The sequence below is a fragment of the Canis lupus genome, chromosome 21, assembly GCF_003254725.2.
Source record: "Canis lupus dingo isolate Sandy chromosome 21, ASM325472v2, whole genome shotgun sequence".
NCBI classification, from domain to species: Eukaryota; Metazoa; Chordata; class Mammalia; order Carnivora; family Canidae; genus Canis; species Canis lupus.
Window position 1 is genome coordinate 36754468 of NC_064263.1, and position 6069 is coordinate 36760536.

Consider the following 6069-nt stretch of genomic DNA (forward strand, 5'->3'; position numbering starts at 1 on the left):
TTCTCTGTCAGATTGGCCATTTGGCCTGCTCCATCTTTCTGAAAAACCCGGACGAGCAGGACCCTCACTCCTATGGAGACTCCGCACCCTTCCTCCTATAGACCTTTAGTGACTGTGTTTTCTGACCTCTCTCCTCCCATCATCCTAGTCAAAGAACAAAGCCTTTGAAGCTTGCCTCACACTGGCTTGATGCAGGATGCGTAACTTCCAGGCCTGGGACTCACTTGGCTTCCAGAGCTCCCCTCACTGCTCTCCCACCCATGAGCTGTGATGTTTAACCAGAGACGAAGTCATTCACGCTGTGATCGTTTAACATTCCTACCAGGGCTGACAGGAAGGCTCTTTGTTACTAAATTAATTGTCTCGGGTGGTGGTGGTGAGGGGAGCTTGTTACTATTCTCATCCTTTTGGTGTTGTCACCATTCTTTTAAAAATATATCTGCATATTCGCGCGCGTGCGTGCCTGTGTGTGTGTGTGTGTGTGTGTGTGTGTTTACGTAGTTCTACATTTAGCAAAGGGCTTTGGAATGAGGGTGGCCCTCACAGGGCCTGGATTTAGACCCTGGGAGTGGTCACGATCCTTTGAGCAATATATCCTTCTGTTCCAACTATCAACCAGCTGAACTTTGTAAAGTTTTCTTTCGACCTTCATTTCACCTTCATTTCGTAGTTTTCCCCAGTTTCTGGGGTAGCTTTGGGGTTCACTGTTTGCAGATCCAGAGAAGAATGCAGTCATTTGGATCCACCCTTTAAAGACACAGACTCAGTGAGGAGAGCCTTCCGTGACCTGCCTAACGCCTGTGGCTCTGAGGCCTCTGGCATCTCTTACACATCGTCCTCACCTAGAATGTCGTTGGGAGCCTTGAGGCCTCAGGGCCAGGGCCCCTGTTCAGAGTGTGCCTGTTACTGTCATTACGGCCCCCGTCTGCAGGCCTCCTTTACTTGGCCGTAGCATGGTGGAGTGTGTCCAGTTTGCTTTGGAATAAGCAATTGCATTTAAAACAAGTTTAATCCAAAAGTTGCCTCTTAGGTGGTCTGAATGGCTACCCTTCTCTCCCTGTGCGTTTCAACCAGCTCGTACAGCGGCCTGGCTTCGTCTGCCTGGCCACTCCTGGCTGGCGGGCCCCCCTGCACCCCTCAGCATGGCTCTGCCTCCCTCTGCGAGGGAGGGCAACGGGAAGGCATGCTTCTCCCTGGCCTGAAGCAGGAGCAGGCTGCACGAGGCTGCCGGGATGAGGGAGCCAGCTCTTCATTCAGCGTTAATCGAGGGTCTCCTGTGCGTCTGGTATGATGGGAAGCCACTGGAGCATTGAAAGCAAGAAAATAACATGTGATTTATGTGTTTTAAAGGCTCTCCTGGCTGCCTGGGGGCTGAAATGGGAAGGGTAAGCATGAAGCCGGGGGAAGGGTTCAGAGGCAGTTGTTCTGGTCCAGGCAGCCAGGCTGGCTTGGCATCTGCGTGAGCAGACAGGGCACAGACTTCACGGGCTGCCCTTGCCATTTGCCCTCAGGCCCCGGATCCCCTGGACCACGAGCCTGCCCTTCCGTAAGCATGCCAGGCCCTGCTGAGCTCCTGCTCCGTGGCTTGTGGTGTTCATGCCACCTGGAAGGTTCTCTTCCCCGGCTTCCCAGTTCTGCTGGTTCTGCCACTGTTTCACTCAGTGAAACAAGGCAGTGACCTTGGCTAAGTCACCAGATCTCTCTTGAGCCTCAATTTCTTCATCTCTGAAAGAGTGATCGTAGAACCACCTCACGGGATTGGGAGGGAAACACAGTATGCACTCAAGTGTGATCCCTGCAGGCCTCTGCGTTCCTTGGTGTCCTGCTTCCGAACTTGCCTCGCTCTATACGCTCTCTGCCCAGCGACCCCGTGAGGAGGGGTCCAACCAAGTCGTGCTCTGGCCCAGAGCCCTCTTGACAGTAGCTTCCTGTCTCAGTCAAAGCAAAAACCAAATCCTCAGCAAGGCTCCCCGGTGCTTCCCTGACCCGGTCCCCCACCCTAGGATCTGGTGGGTAACCAAACAGGCTGAGTTGTGCGGAGCTCACTGTGGTGCGTGCGGGTGGCACCCCTCCTGAGTTATGCAGTGCACAACTCATGTGGCCGGACGCACTGATCCCACCTGGCCCTCTCTTACTCCACTGCAGCCACATCAGAGACCTTGCTGTTCTGCAAACACGCCAGGCCTGTTTCGGGCTCAGGCTGTTTCCTCCACTGACTCCCTCTGCCTTGAGAGTTCTTTCCCCAGATATCCGTGTGTTGTGATCACTCACCTTCTTCAGGTCTTTTCTCAAATGTCACCCTGTTTAACGTTGTACCATTCAGCCCACTGCCTCCCAGATGTTTCCCTCTTTCCCCTTTGATTTACTTTTCCTCTTGACTCCTATCCTCTAACATAGTCTACATTTTACTTAATTGATTTATTGTCTCTTTTCTCAACAGAAGGTAAGCTGTGAGAGCAGAGACTAGTGCTTATTTCATTCACGGCTATACCTCAGTGCCTTTAAACGGTGCCTGGAAGTAGCAGGGTCTCACTAAGGAATGAGTGGAATGAGTTTGCACTTAGGCAAGTGAAGGCTGTGGTGTAGTGCTTACCACGTTGGAAGCACCCAGCGAGTGCTGGCTGCCAGTGTTTTCATGGTTGGTGTCGATATCCTTCAGGGACCAGCCCACCCCTGGGTTGAATTGCATCATGGCCACCGCTGCTACCCGCTGCCCTTCCCTCTGTGCCCTCTCTGTCTGTGGCATTTGTCCTGCTGCGTTAGTGGGACTTGTCTCTCTCTTTTCTCTGTATGAGCCCAAAGTCCTGTGGGGCAAAGATGGGCTTGTTCAGATTTGTATCCTACGGACCCTGCACCCATGTGGTGGTATGTAGTAGGCGCTCAGGAAGTGTCTACTGCCAGCAGACATGTGACAGGTGGAAAGGACTCTGCAGTCCCTTTCTCGGGTCCTGGTTCCAGCATCACTGCCTCATGATTGCACCCTCCTCCCAAGGGGCATCGAGAGAGTCTAACAACCACTCGGTGATGAAATCTTTCATAGTGTGTTTAGAACAAATTTGGGGGAGCAGAGGGCCTCTTGTGCGTAGTCCTTTGAATGACGATGTCTGGGTGACTTGCTAGTTCTACATGTGAGAGTCTGGCCTTTTGGCTGTTCTGGCCCTAGGGAGACAGTGTGATTCAGTTTACACTCACTCCTTCAATGGGGACAATGTGAGCAATACCAGTGTGTTTGGAAGAGGCAAGGGAGAAGCAGAGAAAGCTTGAGCTGATCCTTAGGGAATTTGGGGTGGAGAGGAGAGCATGGTTTCTGGAGGGGATTAAGGAACAGGAGAGTAGCTCCTGCCCAGTCCAGGAAGAAGGGTAGGTGCTTTGGGAGGCATGAATAGGTAGGTGATTTGGGCCGTATGAGGGAGGATCTTCAATGCCAGGGCAATGAGTTTGGCCTCTTGTATTTGGCAGGAAGAGTCCAGAGTAGGGATTCTGATGGGATAAGTATAAGAACCAAGGGGTTCAGGGGGAGGTGGGGAGGAGCTTTGGAGTCATTTGTCTTCTATCCAGAGATAGTTGCCTTGTGAGGCCCACAGGTGGCATACCAGTGCCAGAGGCCATGCCGTTAGTGATCAGCATTGGCACCCACAGGGCAGCAGAGCTTCAGCTGATACAACAAAGTGCAGGGGCCTGAGGACTTAGAATTAGGGCTTCAGCATGGACAATGTGCAGGAGCAGGCTGTTTCTCCTTGATTGGGACTGCTAGTGTCCCGGGGTCACTGGGATTTTCCTGCCCTGCTCTGGTTGGACTCACTAAATCATAAGCCACTGTTTCTCTGGAATCAGCCAGATTTCTACACTTTGTGCCAGGCCAATCAGCCTGACTCATCAGTCAGTTTGTGTACCGGGGTGCTCTTCAGTAGAGCTGTAGACCCAGAGACTGGTAAATGCAGATTCCAGTGTGAGCACAGCTCATCACTCTCTGCGGGGCCTTTGTCAAGATGCTCATTGTCTTGGGGGTTTGCTTTCTTTATCTGCCAGGTTAGTACCACGCCAAATCCCTGGGTTACAGGCTCAAGTTTCTTAAATCCCTCCCGCCTTGGGTCAAGATTAGCCCTGGAGGCCTGGGTGGGGCCGACCCTGCAGGCGGCAGTCCTGGTGGCCACACTGTGGAGAGGACCAAGCTTCCCATCATCTAGGGGTTTGAAAATTGTTCTCTTACTCAGGGAATGATTCATTGTGCAAAACTCGGGAGGGTTCTTTTCCCATTCCCCTTGCCTGCTTTGGGATGGAATTCCTGAAATGACCTTGGCTTCATGGAGTCTTTTCCATTTCCTGTTCTGCTCTCCTAAACATGGTCCCTCCCCTGTGCCCAGGAGCCTCATTCTCAGATGGCTCCTACCTTTCTCTCTGGCCTTGTTGCATGAGATTTCCCCTTAGCTCTCTTCTACCTTCCTTTGCATCTGACTTCAATCTCTGGGCCCCATCTGCCCAGCTGGGGCAACCTTGATGGCGTGACCATATATGCCTGCATGTTTGCACTCCCTTTACTCTTTAAGATTGTATCCTCAGGCCGTTCCGTGTGGCTCCCTAGTTTTTATCATGCCCATTTAAGATGGCTGCATAATATTCTTTCAAGGAAGTGCCTTCAAGAAGCCTTGAGTTTGTTATGGGGCATTTAGATTGCTTTTAATTTTTGTTCTTTCAGCTAATGCTACATTAGCCATCTTTGCGTTTTCCAGAATCATTTTATTAGGTTGGCATTTATCTAGCTAATGGCAATGGCCCAAGATCAAACGGAGAATCAGGATTTCTTTTTTTCAAGAAAAATGTTGTGAGGATATATTTAAAATTTACTTTGAATGCTAGGAATGTTTTTGTTGTATTTTCCGTGAACGAAGAAGCGGGGTAACAGCAACGTGAAATGAGACATAAATGAACGACTGCATATTTACAAGTAATAAATGACTTATTTGTTCCTAAGTGTGGAGGTGAGCCAGTACATTTTCTTTCTTTTTTTTTTTTCAGTACATTTTCTTAAGGACTAATTTATCTGCTCAAATTGAGGAATTCTGTATCCCTATAGCTTTGATGCTTTGATTAAAACAGTAGAATAAAATAAACAGTGATCTCTTCTTAACAGTGTTTGTAAGAAATGCCCTAAAACAAGAAAAAGTAAATGGGATTTTTGAAAAACAAAAAAACGGGTCTCCTTAAGCCAGAATGAGCCTGTCAGGAAGTGCTCTTAGCAGTGGAAGCAGGTTGCAAACTTGCTGAAAGGGTTTGGCTTTTTGTTTGGCCGCAAGGAAACAACCAGAATGAAACTGACAAAGCAGCGTCACTGACTTGGTTCCCAGCGCTCTTTTTAGCCTGGAATCCGTGTGGCTTCGGGGTGGTGAGGAAGGCTTCCTGTGCCCCGCTGCTCTGTTGTTGCCGGTTCAGTCTCCGGTTGATGATTACGTGGACCGTTTCAACCTCATCCAGCAAATGTCAGCTGAGTCTTTGCAGTGCATAAGGTTGCCGGGAATAAAAATTGGGGAAGGGGGCACCTGGGTGACTCAGCCGTTGAGCATCTACCTTTGGCTCAGGGTGTGATCCCAGGGTCCTGGGATCGAGTACCGCCCACATCAGGTTCCCCGCAGGGAGCCTGCTTCTTCTCCCTCTGCCTGTGTCTCTGCCTCTCTGTGTGTCACTCATGAATAAATAAAAAATAAAACCTCCAAAAAAAAAAAAAATGGAGGGAAGAGAAAACCCAAGGCACCCTGTTTCTGAGGAGCTCATGAACTGGGAGTGGGAAGGATAAGACACATCTAAAACTGATGATCCTTCAAGGGTGACTAAGAAGAGGGTCCTGGGGTGGGCAGCCCCATCCTGTTAGCAAAGGGGAGAATTCCATGTCCTGGGGAGGGGAGGGGGGATGGGGGGTGGTCAGGAAGGGTGTTACGCAGCCCTTCAAGGACTGGCTGAGTTGGGGACGGGACATTCCCGGCAAAGCTAAAAGGCTGACGGAGGAGATGGAGGACATGGGGATATGTTTGGGGTTTGGCTGAAGCTGTGGTGTTTTTGGGTGTGTATCAGATG